The sequence below is a fragment of the Panthera uncia genome, chromosome D4 (assembly GCF_023721935.1).
Source record: "Panthera uncia isolate 11264 chromosome D4, Puncia_PCG_1.0, whole genome shotgun sequence".
NCBI classification, from domain to species: domain Eukaryota; kingdom Metazoa; phylum Chordata; class Mammalia; order Carnivora; family Felidae; genus Panthera; species Panthera uncia.
Genome location: NC_064807.1, coordinates 24,303,229 through 24,316,985, shown reverse-complemented (window position 1 = coordinate 24,316,985; position 13,757 = coordinate 24,303,229). Strand labels below are relative to the sequence as shown.

Here is a 13,757-nt window from a genome sequence, read left to right as displayed (position 1 = left end):
AATGTATCAGACCATCTAAGAAGAATTAGGGCAACTAAACTGGGCATTGTTGCCCTAGAAGTCCACCCAGGTATACAAAGTTCAAAGTCTTTCCACTGCCTCATTCTTTTTTTTTTTTTTTTTAAGCTTTTTTTTTTAAGTTTATTTATTTATTTACAGAGAGAGAGAAGCAGGGAGGCACAGAGAGAGAGGGAGAAAGAAAGAATCACAAGCAGGCTCAGCACTGTCAGCACATAGTTGGATTCAGGGTTTAAACCCACAAACCATGAGTCATAACCTGAGCCAAAACCAAGAGTTGGATGCTTAGCCGACTGAGCCACCCAGGTGCCCCTCTACTGCCTCATTCTTAAAAGTAAATGGGCTCAAGGATTGCTAGACTTTTGAAGAAAATCTGTAATGTGAATGAGAAATATAAAAGTAAACAGGGAAATGAATTAAGAGAAACAAAGACATAAGACAATTCAGAAAATATAAGAAAACTATTTTTAAAATGCTAGTAGATATTACCAGTGATACATGGGAGACACCACATTTATAAAACAACAATAGACTGCTAGGAAATAAAGTAAAAATTCACTTAAATAACAAGAAAGAGTTTTGTAGATAAACAATTAGACCACCAAAAAAAAAAAAAAAAAAACCACATGCATAAAGTTAGAAGTTCAAGAATATTTTTCAGAAGGAACCAAAAGACAAGAAGAAAAAAAAAAGAAAAAAGAAAAACAATCTCAAGAGAAAGTTAATAGGCACTAACTAAGGCCAATCTAGGACGCTAGTATTCAACTAGTAGGCTGTTTTAAGAAAAAGGAAAGGAAAAAAATCTTTAAATACATTATACCAGAGAAATTTCCAGAACTGAATGAGTCTTCAGAATGAAAACAACTACTAATGAATGAAAAGACTAGCTTAATGAATGAAGAAATAACTACACCTAGATTCAACAAAGTGAAATACCAGAACACTAAGGATAAAGATAAAATTCTAAAACCTTCCAGAGAGAAAAATGCAGGTCATTTACAAAGACAGCATGTTTCTCATCAATCACACTAAATGCTAGAAGTCAGAGCAGCACCAAAGGTCTGAGGGAAAATTATTTCAACCTAGGCAGCCATACTTTCCATCAATTGTAAGTGTAGAATAAAGAAGTTTTAAAACGTGCCAGACTTAGAAAATTTACCTCCAATGCCCCATTTTTAGAAAGTTACTTGAGGATTCACTCCCACAAAAATTAGAGCATATAAAACCAAATCTCAGAAACTACAGATCCAAGTCAGAACAAAAAAGGCCAATAATCTAGGATGAAAGCTGAAAGGCAGGCTTAGAAAATACTGAGTAAATTGAAGTAATGACTCTCAAAAGAGGTATCTAACACCTAGTATCTAGATCTTTGTTTCTAATACCATTCTCTAATAAAAGGAAACTGGGCTTTTTGAGAAATGGCTGACCCTATGCTCTAGCAGGAACTATAGAGCATCTCACAGCACCAGAAAGTAAAGAAGTGTTAAAAAAAAAAAAAAAAGGATGTGTCAAAATGTCACAGGAGTCAAGACAAAGAGTTCCTAATAGCCAAAGCTGGAACAATTTGAACAACAAAATAATGTTGAATTATAACCCACAGTATAAAATGAATATCCATGAGTTCATATTGATATGATTGAATAAATTAATGAACGAGAGAGAAGAGATAAATCTTCATGCAGAAGAATTCTGAATAATTTATGCAGAGTAGGGTCATAAATCCCCACTCCTTAAGTGTAGATTACACATAGTGGACTTCTCTCCAAAGCATACAGTATGGAAAGTTGTGGGGACAGTGGAAGAGTACCTTTACAGTGGAGAAGCAGACAAATTTTATCTCAGCCAGATGATCAAGGTGAATGTGAGCAGTGATGAATCATGCTGATAGTGTGTATCCTTAATATGATGTGTTGAAAATGTCATTTACCTCTATGGTCTTTCTCCCCAACACCCAGAGGCTCAGTATAATCAGGCAAAAAAAAAAAAAAAAAAAATTACAAAAACTCCAACAGAAGAGCATCCTACAAAACACTTGATCAACACTCAGCAAAACTGTCAAAGTCATCAAAAACAAGGAAAGTATGAGAAACTTACAATCAAGGAAAGCCTAGGGGCACCTGGGTGGTTCAGGTCATGATCTCATGGTTTATGGGTTTGAGCCCCCTGTCAGGCTCTGTGGTGACATCTCAGAGCCTGGAACCTGCTTTGGATTCTGGGTCTCCCTCTCTCTCTGCCCCTCCCCCACTCGTGCTCTTGTCTCTCCCTCTCTCTCAAAAATAAAAAAAACATTTTTAAAAAGTTTTAATAAAAAAGAAAGAAAGAAAGAAAGAGAGAGAGAAAGAAAGAAAGAAAGAAATCAAGGAACGCCTAAGGAGACATGACAACTAAATGTAATGTGGCATTCTGGAGGAGGAAAGACATAAGGTAAAGCTAAAAAGTCTGAATAAAATATGGACTTTAGTTAATAAAATGTAACAATATTGTTTCATTAATTGTAACAAATTTATCATACTAATAATGTAAGAGGTTAATAATAGGGGACACTGAGTGTAAGATGTTTAAGAACTCTGTACTATCTTCTCAATTCTTCTGTAAATCTAAAATGTTTATTATTAAAAAAAAAAAGAGGTATCTAGGAAAGGGGGAGATTCAAAAGATTAGACAGTGTCCCTAATAAGTTGGAAGAAGTTAATGAAATAAAGGTGGAAAACTTCCCTAAAAGCGGAAAGACAATTAAAACTCTCCTAAACACACACACACACACACACACACACACACACACACACACTCTATAAAAAGATTGGCAATCTCAATATACTACATATACTCATGCAATGACAATACTTAAATAGTTGTAACAATGTGATCACTGCTCATTTTCAAGTTTTATAGTAAGCTTATAGAAAAAAACAGATGTCATAAATCTGATTAACAGAATGCAAATGGTAATGGTATGATAATGTTAAGTATAACTGCCCAAAGCTGAGAGGTGCAATGGGGAGATATGAATGGAAGGGAAAGTTATGACTACTAATGATCCTCCTGCGTAATGGGCAGTTAGAAGAAATGGTCTATAGTTGAAAGAAGAGGGGCGCCTGGGTGGCTCAGTCGGTTGAACGTCCAACTGATCTGAGGCTTGTGGTTGGAGCGCCGCATTGGGCTCTGTGTTGACAGCCCAGAGCCTGGGGCCTGCTTTGGATTCTGTGTCTCCCTCTCTCTCTGCCCCTCCCCAACTCATTTTCTCTCTCTCTCTCTCTCTCTCTCTCTCTCTCTCTCTCAAAAATGAATGAACATTAAAAAAATTTTTATAGTTGATAGAAGAAATCAAGGAGTAAGTTCATCATTTCTTTTTTTTTAAGTTTATTTATTTATTTGAGAGAGACAGAGACAGCACAAGTGGGGAAAGGGCAGGGAGAGAGGGAGAGAGAATCCCAAGCAGGCTCTGCACTGCCAGCACAGAGCCTGATATGGGGGCTCAAATTCACGAAACTGTGAGATCATGACCTGAGCCAAAAGCAAGAGTCCAACGCTTAACCAACTGAGCCACCCAAGCACCCCATTGTTTCATGTTTTAAGGATAACAAAGGGATTCAGAACATGTCACCCCAAAATATGCCACTTTGGCATATTATTTTGACCTGAAAGCATTTGAGAAACAGGAGATGCAGGAAAGATTCCCTAACTCCCCTTTTCTACCTAAAAGCAAGTCTTGAAATTTCCCACAAGAAAGGTGCCCTCCCTGTACCAGGAAGAGTACTTTGTTAACACCATGACAGTCAACTCCAAAATGGACCTGCACAAACAAACCTACTAAAATAACCCTTACTTTCCATTACTTTCTCCCATATATTCCCTAGTCACTGTTCCACAATTTACTAGCCCCTAGCCCAAGTCCCTGTCTTGTCACCTCCTCACAATTCATTAATCTTTGTTTTAAAAGTCTTCCTTTTGAAGACTCCTGTGTGCAACCTAAAAATTTTATACAAAATTTGTATGCTTTTCTCCTGTTTATCTGTCTTACATCAGTTTAATTCTGCAGCCCAACCACATAACCTAGGAGGGGAGAAGTTTTTCCTCTCCTCCTATGACAAATAGAGAAACTAAAAAGAGTGATATAATTACCCAGAGCGTAGGGAGAGCAAGAGAGATGGGGAAATCAAATAAGCTAAAAAACTTTATCAGGGCTGGAACTTCATAGACAGGTATCTAAATAATGGAAATTCTCAAATTAATTAGACAGTAGGGAAAAATCAACAGATACACTAAAAACAAAGTGTAGGAGTTAGGAGTTAGGGAGTAGAAGGGAGCAGGGTTGGAAAAGAATGGAAAGAGGACTGCTACTTTTCATTATGGGTCGTTCCATACCGTGCAATTTTGTTAAATATATTTATGTGCTACCTTGATAAAAGATTTGGTAATGTTCTGAAAAGCTTTTAACGTAATAATCTTTGTAAAGCATTTTAGCACAGTGCCTGGCATTCAGCAAGGAGCTTACACCTAGGCAAAGATTCTTGTATGTACATATTATTAATCTATGTATGGCACAAAATCTTCAAAGCCTACCTACTTCCAGGTCGGGACAATAGAGTGTACTAGTTGACCAGATGTCCAACTAGTCTGCTCAAAGTAAGACCTCTCAGGACCTTTCACTGGGGCTTAGTAAGAAATGAAAATGCAGGAGAAAAAGTGCTGTTCACTTTTAAATACTGTTAAAGTTACTAAGCACTACTTAAATGCTTTTAAATACTGTTAAAGGTACTAAAATACAAAGCTGTTTCCTATCTCTAAACTTGTCATGGTATTTTTTACTTGTCCTTCTTTTTAAGTTTATTTACTTATTTATTTTGAGAAAGAGAAAATGTGCACAAGCAGGGAAGAGGCAGAGAGAGAGAGAGAGAGAGAGAGAGAGAGAGAGAATCTCAAGCAGGCTCTGTGCTGACAGCACAGAGCCCAAGTCAGGGCTCGATCTCACAAACCTCAAGATCGTGACCTGAACTGAAATCAAGAGTCGAACACTCAACCACCTGAGCCACTTAATGTCATTGCAAGTAAAGAAAAAATTTAAACTATTAGCATGGATTTTACCATTCATCTTTATATTGTGCAATGACGGTTTTAAATGCAAATTTAAGAACATATAGCTTTATGTGGAATCACCAAAATTACCCAATTCTTATTTTGTAGCTCATACATGTTTATGTATCTTATTCTTACCAGAACAGTGAAAACACTGTGCAAAAGCCAACTGTTTTTATTTCACTTAATATGCACACATTCTATTAATACTCTACCTTTAGCTTACTGATGAATAAGGAAGAAAGGATGGAAAAAAGATCTATGGGTTGCACTATCATTGCCTCTCCGTCTGTGTCACCATTTTCAGGGTAAGTGGTTGGCTAACACAGGGAAGTAACACAAGTAAGAAAGAATATGATAGCATTCCTTGGTTGTTTAATAGGTCATTGCCTTCTTTCTGCAAAGGAAGTTCTGGTTCAAAAAGAAAGCATGGCTCTAGGACTGTCAGCCACCCCACCTTACCTCTTACTCAGTGATAGACTTAACACTCTAACTTTGTACTCCTTTGAGACTTGCTGACTCATGCATTGTGTGTCCACTGAAATGCTGAAATCACAGGGAACCTCAAATGCTATGTGCCAGCAGGGTAGGAAGAAACAGCATCAGATACACATATGGTGCCTTTTCCCTGTGTTCAAGTGCATACTCTGCAGTCCTATTGGACTTCAATTGCAAACACAAGTTCAAACAAAGATAAAATTATCAAGAATTTCAAGACAGCAACATAGAGCATTGAACCAAGTGAAGGGAGCCCTGCTGGGTATGCAGCCAAGACGACACAGGTCACACATCCATATAGTTGACTTTGCTAGGTTCATAGTCAAATTTAATTTGATTTTAAGAACACACAAAAAAAGTAACATTTCTCACACCTTCAAGTGTGTGAACTAAGATTCATACCTGCAACAAGTAGGAGTTTTGTCCGAAATTATATTAATACAAAACTAGAATTTGGGTTGTCACTTAAATGACAAATTGGTCTTCGGAATCAGGTTTGAACTTATTTATAACCTACCAAGAGAGCAGAGATTCTGTGATACAAACTGACTTTGTAATGTTGTAATTACACTTTTTAACTCTTAAAGAGCTAAATTTCCTTACGATGATCTTGCTCTGTTTATTTTAAAATATTGTGCTGTCATTTTGATTACTCCTTTGACTATCTCCCTGACTATAAGATCCTGGAGATGAAGAATTTGTTATAATTCCAGCTCCTAATACCAGAAATCCTGAATAAATGTTAAATGTTTGAGAGAATGAATGAGGAAATACAATAGCAAGAACATTTAATGAAACATTGTTTATAGTGTAAAAGAACAAAAAATAAATGACATAAGCATTTTTTGTTCTCTGGATTTTTCCCCTTTTAAATCCCCTAAGTACCCAGGAAAGCTTTCCCTTGCTTCAGCTTCCCTTCCTAGTTTTTGTTAAGAGTGTGCCTGAAATCATTCAAGGAATTAGGCTAGAGGGAGGTAAAGGAGAAAAATAAGAAACCGGAAAGGGGAGGAGGAGAATTCCCCCAAGCAAACGGTGGGGTATGGGACCCCATAGAATGAGACCCATGTCCCCCTTCCTGCCAGTGCCCCAAGAGGTGACAGGACTCAAAAGGAATGGCTGCTGGATGCACCCAGGAAACTTAGGCTTGACACTGCGGTCAGGGATCAAACACCTAAAGAAACCAGAGTAAAGGGAGTCAAACAGCCTTACGGCCAATTTATGGGAAAGCTGAAAAGAAGCAAGTCTTTGAAAATTCCAGTGAGAACAAAAAAACACTACATTATTCTTCATCTTCCTGCACCATTTATACTCCCTAGGCTATTTCTAGAGCTTCTATCCTTGGCAAACCTGGATGTACCTCGCATAACACAAAAAGAATCATTTGGGGCTAATGCCATAAATATATCAGCAGGTAAACAGTGTGAGGGATCAGTGGGGCCTCACCAAGCGTTCAACTCTTTCCAAAGCCCTCTGGGAATGTCACATGAATTTAAGGAATGGAAAGCAAACTATTATCTGTGGTTGAGTTTTCTATCAGTCCAGTCAAATTAAAAATATAGGAGAAAATGTGTGCTGCAACAGAAAACTGTCTTGTCTAGAGAACACCCCTCCTGGTTATAATGATCATATGGGAGCTGTTTTACAAGTCTGTAAATTGTAGATAACTGATAGTGCAAAATAATTCTTGTCTACAGACATGCGAATTCTGCCCTATCTGACAGATGCATTCACCCATCCCGCCACTGTGCAAAGACCAGTTTTGCCTCCATTTATACATTAATTTCAACATTCCTTTACTACATAAACATTTGTGGGTTTTTTTAAGTATTTCCTCTCAACCAGTTATAACATCTGCCTGTTCCTTCGTTGCTTAAGTTAAATAACATCTATAAAGTTTGTTCAATTTTATACCTGAGAGCCTGAATTTACTTTTTTGTTTTTTATTTTAAAATTTTACTTTAATGTGTATTTATTTTTGAGAGAGTGAGAGAGAGACAGAGCACGAGCAGGGGAGGGGCAGAGAGAGAGGGAGACACAGAATCCAAAGCAGGCTCTAGGCTCCAAGCTGTCAGCACAGAGCCCGACACGGGACTCGAACCCACGAACTGCGAGATCACGACCTGAGCCAAAGTCAGAGGCTAAACCAACTCAGCCATTCAGGTACCCATGTATTTACTTTTTTAAAAAGTATCTTTTCACAGAAGGTAATAAATGTAAGATTTCTCATATCTCTGAGTTTATAAAGATTCATATCCACAACAAACATATAACTAAATAAGCCCTAGAAAGAGCTAACTGAAAATGACTTAAGGTAATCAACACTGGAGAATAGAATCACAGGTTGTCCTTACTCATTCTTTTACCTCTTTAGGATACAGTTCAGTCTGTATCCTACTTTAATTTCTTCTCTGAGCTACAATTGATCTTGGAAATCAATTGATATTATAGTTCATACTCACTAGATAATTGGAATGCACTGTTCAGCAACAAAGTCAAAAAGTATTTTAACCTATTACAGAAAGATAGGTCTATACCAGTAACTCTGCATTAAATGAAGCATATCCAACACAGAATATTTAAAATTCTGTACCTATCTCTCCAACTACTTCCATGCTACTATCAAGAGGCACAAAGGGCAAGGGAAAGAGAAAATCTGTGAGAAAACCTATTACCTGAGCGTCCTTAATCAAGAGATAAAGGTGGCTTATGGTTAGAATGATCCCAACATGGAGGCACCTGGGTGGCTCAGTTGGTTAAGCACCCAACTCTGGATTTTGGCTCAGATCATGATCTCAGTTTGTGGTTTTGAGCCTCGCTTCAGGCTCCATGCTGACAGCAGGGAGTCTGCTTGGGATCCTCTCTTTCCCTTTCTCTTTGCCCCTTCCCTGCGCATGCTCACTCTCTCTCTCTCTCAAAATAATAAACTTAAAAATAAAAATTCCAATGTGATGGGGAAGAGTAAATATATTGGAGCTATGTTCTGGAGGTAATACTTAAAGAATATTGCCTATTATCAAACCACTGCTATAGATATATAGATAATAGCTATTCTTCCCTCCCCTCCCGCTTTAAAATTTTTTTAATGTGGTAAGAGAATAGCAATTCTTTTTTTAAATTTTTTAACGTTTTTTTTTTTAATTTATTTTTGAGACAGAGAGAGACAGAGCATGAACGGGGGAGGGTCAAAGAGAGAGGGAGACACAGAATCTGAAACAGGGTCCAGGCTCTGAGCGGTCAGCACAGAGCCCGACGCGGGGCTCGAACTCACGGACCGCGAAATCATGACCTGAGCCGAAGTCGGCCCCTTAACCGACTGAGCCAACCAGGCGCCCCGAGAATAGCAATTCTTAACCACATGTATTAATATAATTAATATGGAGAACTAGTTACAAAGGAGTTGAAAATACTGACAAGCCTGAGGGAATCATGAGACAATGCAGAGATGAGCAAAGAAAGCAGGAAGCTGCTAACCCCTAGGGCTAGAGGGATCAAGACAGGAGGTAACAACCCAACTAAAATCAGAGTGCCCAGCTGGCTCCGTTGGAAGGGCACGCAACTCTTGATCTCAGGGTTATGAGTTTGAACCAGACGTTGGGTGTAGGAGATACATACATACATACATACATACATACACTTAAAAAGAAATAACCCAACTAAAAGCAATTGGAAAGGGATGAGTATTAATTTTCTATTGTGTAACAAATTAACCCAAACTTAGTAGCTTAAAACAACACACATTTATTATGCCACAATTTCTGCGGGGGAAGAGTCAGGCGCAGATTAGGGGGTTCCATACTTGGGGTGGCAAGACTGCAATCAAGGTGCTAGCCAGGGCTTGTCTCTGGGCTTAAATAGGGATGGATCCATTTGCTATAAAAAAAAAAAAAAAATTATTGAAACATCTGGTAAAACTGGAATGAAGTCTAAGAGTTAGATGGTAGTAACATAATATTTCCTGAATTTGATGGTGCTACTCTGATTATATTCATTTATTATAACTGTTTATGGGAAGTGTTGCTCAACTATTTGGAGGTAATATGACTTGAATTTGCATTCCCATATAAATTTTAGAATCAGCTTGATGCACACTAAAATAATCCTGCTGAGGATGATACTGCATTGAATCCATAGATCAATTTGAAGAGAGTGGATATCTTTAAAATATTAAGTACTCCAATTGAGTATTCAGTTAATAACTGAATTTGCTTTGATCTTCTTTAGCGTTTTTCAGTATTTTGTAGTTTTTAGTGGACAAGTCTTGCAAAGCTCTCCCTATATCTATTCCAAAGATTAAGATTTTTTTATGCTGCTATAAATAACAATTTCTCGTTTCATTTTTATGTTGGCATATAAAAATAGAACTTTTTTAAAACATTTTTTTAATATTGTTCTATATGTAATAGGAACCTTGCCAAGTACACTTACTACTTCTAATAGTTTATAGATTTTGGATTTTCTACATACACACTCTGTCATTTACAAATAATCAGGCTTATTTCTTCCTCTCCAACACGTTTTTTGTTTTTGTTTTTTCTTGCCTTATTACTATGACTAGGACCTTCAGAACAATGTTGAATAACAGACATCCTGATCTTATTCCCAATCTCAAGTACGATGTCTGCTGTAGATTTTACAGAGATCTTTTTTTTTTATGTTTATTTATTTTGAGAGAGCAAGCATGTGCATGTGAGCAGGAGAGGGGCAGAGAGAGAGAGAGAGAGAGAATCCCAAGCAGGCTCCACTTGTCAGCACGGAGCCTGAGGCAGGGCTTCGTGTCACAAACCATAAGATCATGACTTGAGCCAAAATCAAGAGTCAGAAGTTTAAGCAACTGAGCCACCCAGGTGCCTCAATATTTTTTATCAAAATAAGAAAGTTCCCTCTTGGGACACCTGGGTGGCTCAGTTGGTTAAGTGTCTTACTCAATTTCAGCTCAGGTCATGATCTCACTGTTCTTAAGATCAAGCCCCAGGTTGGGCTCTGGGCAGACAGGTGGAGCCTGCTTGGGATTCTCTCTCCCTGTCTCGCCCTCTGCCCCTCCCCCACTCATGCTAACTCTCAAAATAAACAAACATTAAAAAAAGAAGGTTCCCTCTTCCTAGTTTGGTGAGTTTTTAATATGAATATCAAATGCTTTTTCTGCACCTATTGAAATGACCTTATAGTTTTTTTTTTCAATGTGAAGTACATTGGTTAAATTATCTTTGCATTCCTGAAAAAAAAAAACCCACTTTGTCATGTATTCTCTTTTTCATATTTTAATATTTAATTTGCTAATATTGTACTTAGGTTGAACTTGTATTTTGGAATTATATTCATGAAAGAGTTGTCTGTAATTCTTTCTTTTAATCTCCTATGTATGTTCAAAGTTATGTCAGCTTGGTAAAAAGAGTTCAGAAATGTTCTCTCATTGTCTAATCCCTAGAATTTATGTAGACTTGATATAATATTTGAAAGAATTCAGTGGGGATACCATCAAGGCCTGGAATTGGTGGGAAGATTTTAAGTAACAGATTTGATTACTTTTTTATTTAGATATATATTTACATACCATAAAACTCACCCTTTTAAAGTATAAAATTGAGTGGCACTTAGTGTATTCATTAAATTGTGCAATCATCACCACTAAGTCTAGAGCAGTTAAATCATCCCAAAAAGAAACTCCACATCCATTAGCAGTCACTCACCAATCATCCTCCCTCCTGCTGGAGTGAACTATTATGAATTATTTCATATAAGTGGGACCATACTCTACGAAGTCTTTTATATTGCTTCTACTTAGAATAATGTTTTTCAAGATTCATCCATGTTGTTGGATGGATACCATTCCATCATACATATGTACATTTTGTTTATCCATTCATCAGTTGATATACATATGGCTTGTTTCAATTTGGGGGTTATTACTAATGCTGTTATGAACACTGACATGCAAGTTTTTGTGTGAGGATATGCTTTCAATTTTCTCGGGTAAGAATGGAAGAATGCTAAGTCATATGGCAACTATGTTTAACTTTCTGAAGAACTGCCAGACTGTTTTACAAAGTGACTGTACCATTTTATAGCCCATCAGCAACATAGGAGGGTTCCAGTTTCCCCACATCCTTGCCAACAACTGCCGTTGCCTGTCTTTTCAATTGTTGCCTGTCTTTTCAATTATAGCTATCCTAGTAGGTATGAAATAGTGTCTCATTGTGGTTTCATTTAGATCTCCCTAATGACTAATGATGTTGAGCATCATCTCACATGTTTATTGGCAATTTATTATCTTCTTTGGAAAGATATCTATTCATATACTTTGCCCATTTTTACCCTGAGTTGTCTTTTTACTGTTGAGTTGCAGAATTGTTCATATATTCTAGATATTAGTCTCTTACAAATATGTGATTTGCTCCCATTGCTCCATTCTTTCATTCTCACATTCTAGGAGTTGTCTTTTGACTTTCTCGAGTGTCTTTTAAAGCACAGTGTTCTTTAATTTTGATGAAGTCCAATTTATCTATTTTTCATTTGGTTGCTTGTGCTTCACATATGTAAGAAATGACTGCCTCATGCAAGGTCACAGAGACAACTATGTTTTCTACCAAAGAGTTTTATAGTTATAGCATTTAAATTTAGGTATCTGATGCATTTTGAGTTAATTTTGGGATAGTGTGAGGGAGAGATTCAACTTCATTCCCTGGCATAAGGCTATGCAGTTGTCTCAACATCATTTGTTGAAAAGACTATTAGTTCTGTTCATCAAATAGATTCAACTATTTTAACAAATACAGAGCTATTCAGATTTTTATTTTTTTAGAAATGTCTACACACAGGGGCACCTGGGTGGCTCAGTTAACTGTCCGACTCCTGGTTTTGGCGCAGGTCATGATCTCACGGTTCGTGAGTTTGTGCCCCACATTGGACTCTGTGCTGATGGTGCAGAGCCTGCTTGGGATTCTCTCTCTCCCTCTCCTGCTCACGTGTTCTCTCTCAAAATAAATACATAAAACTTTTTTTTTTTTAATTAAAAAAAAAAAAAAGGAAGAAAGAAAGAAATCTCCATACACAGAGTGGGATTTGAACTCACAACCCTGAGATCAAGTCACATGCTCTTCTGACTGAACCAGCCAGGCACCCCCTAGATTTTCTTATCTGTATTTTTTCAGGTACTTGACCACTTCATCTAAAATTTTAAATGCAGCAACATGCACTTACTCATACCTTCTTGAAAGATTTTTAATGAATGCAGAAGCAGTGAGTGATGTCTCCATTTCATTTTTTTTTAAGTTTTATTTAAGTAATCTCTATACTCAACACAACCCCAAGATCAAGAGTCGCATGCTCTTCTGAGTCAGCCAGCACCCCTCCATTTCATTTCTGATATTTGTTCCTTCACTTTTTTCATTTGTCTTGCTGTGGATGTCTTCTCAACATGACTCAACTTTGTTAATTCTAATATGTTCGCTTTCTATTCCAATAAATTAAGCTCCTTCTTCCCTCTTTGTGCTTTAGTTTTTAATAACTTGAAGCCATTCATTGACTTTTAGCTTTTATTCCCTTGTAATAAATAGTCCCCTCTAAGCACAGCTTCATCTATACATCATGAATTTTGATGTTTTATTTTTATAGTAAAAATTTTTGATTTTTTCCTTAACTCAAGATGATTTTGGAGTATGTTTTGTAGTTTCTAAATATGATATTTTCTAGCCTTTTTTTCCCCTAGCTCATTTTCCTTTTTTAAGTAATCCTTATGACCACATGAGGCTCATGACCCTGAGATCAGGAGTTGCATGTTTCACTGACTGAGTCAGCCAGGTGTCTCCTCCTTACTTTATTTATGGTCAGAGAATGTACTAAGATTGATAATTTTTTGATTCTTTAGACTTCCCTTCTGTTAAGCAGGTGGTCAACTTTTGTAAATCTCCCACATGTACATGAAAAAAAACATGTATTATACATTTGTCAAATACAGTAGCCTACACATGGTGGTTAGGGCTCCTGTATTTTCTATAACCATGCCAACCTTTTTTCTATGACTGTGTAATCTATGACTGTGGATTTCTCTTAGTTCTTGTGATAAATTTAGAAGCTATTGAATTCTATAAATTTAAAATTGCTACACCATTCTGGTGAATTAGTCCTCGCATGATCAACTGTTTCTCTACTATGAGTTTTTTGCCTGA

General features: G+C 37.0%; 1 protein-coding gene across 3 annotated transcripts in view; it reads right to left on the bottom strand.

Annotated features, from left to right (window-relative positions):
• RMI1 (RecQ mediated genome instability 1) overlaps nt 1-13,757 on the bottom strand; it is an 84,368-nt gene that overhangs the window by 46,036 nt on the left and 24,575 nt on the right. For 2 of the 3 annotated variants that reach the window (XR_007462029.1, XR_007462043.1), the window contains one exon: nt 9,311-9,462. The exons of the other annotated variant lie outside the window; for it this stretch is intronic. The gene's annotated coding sequence lies outside the window, so the exon portion shown is untranslated. Of the gene's footprint in view, nt 1-9,310; nt 9,463-13,757 lie in introns of those variants that run through there. 3 annotated transcript variants of the gene reach the window in all.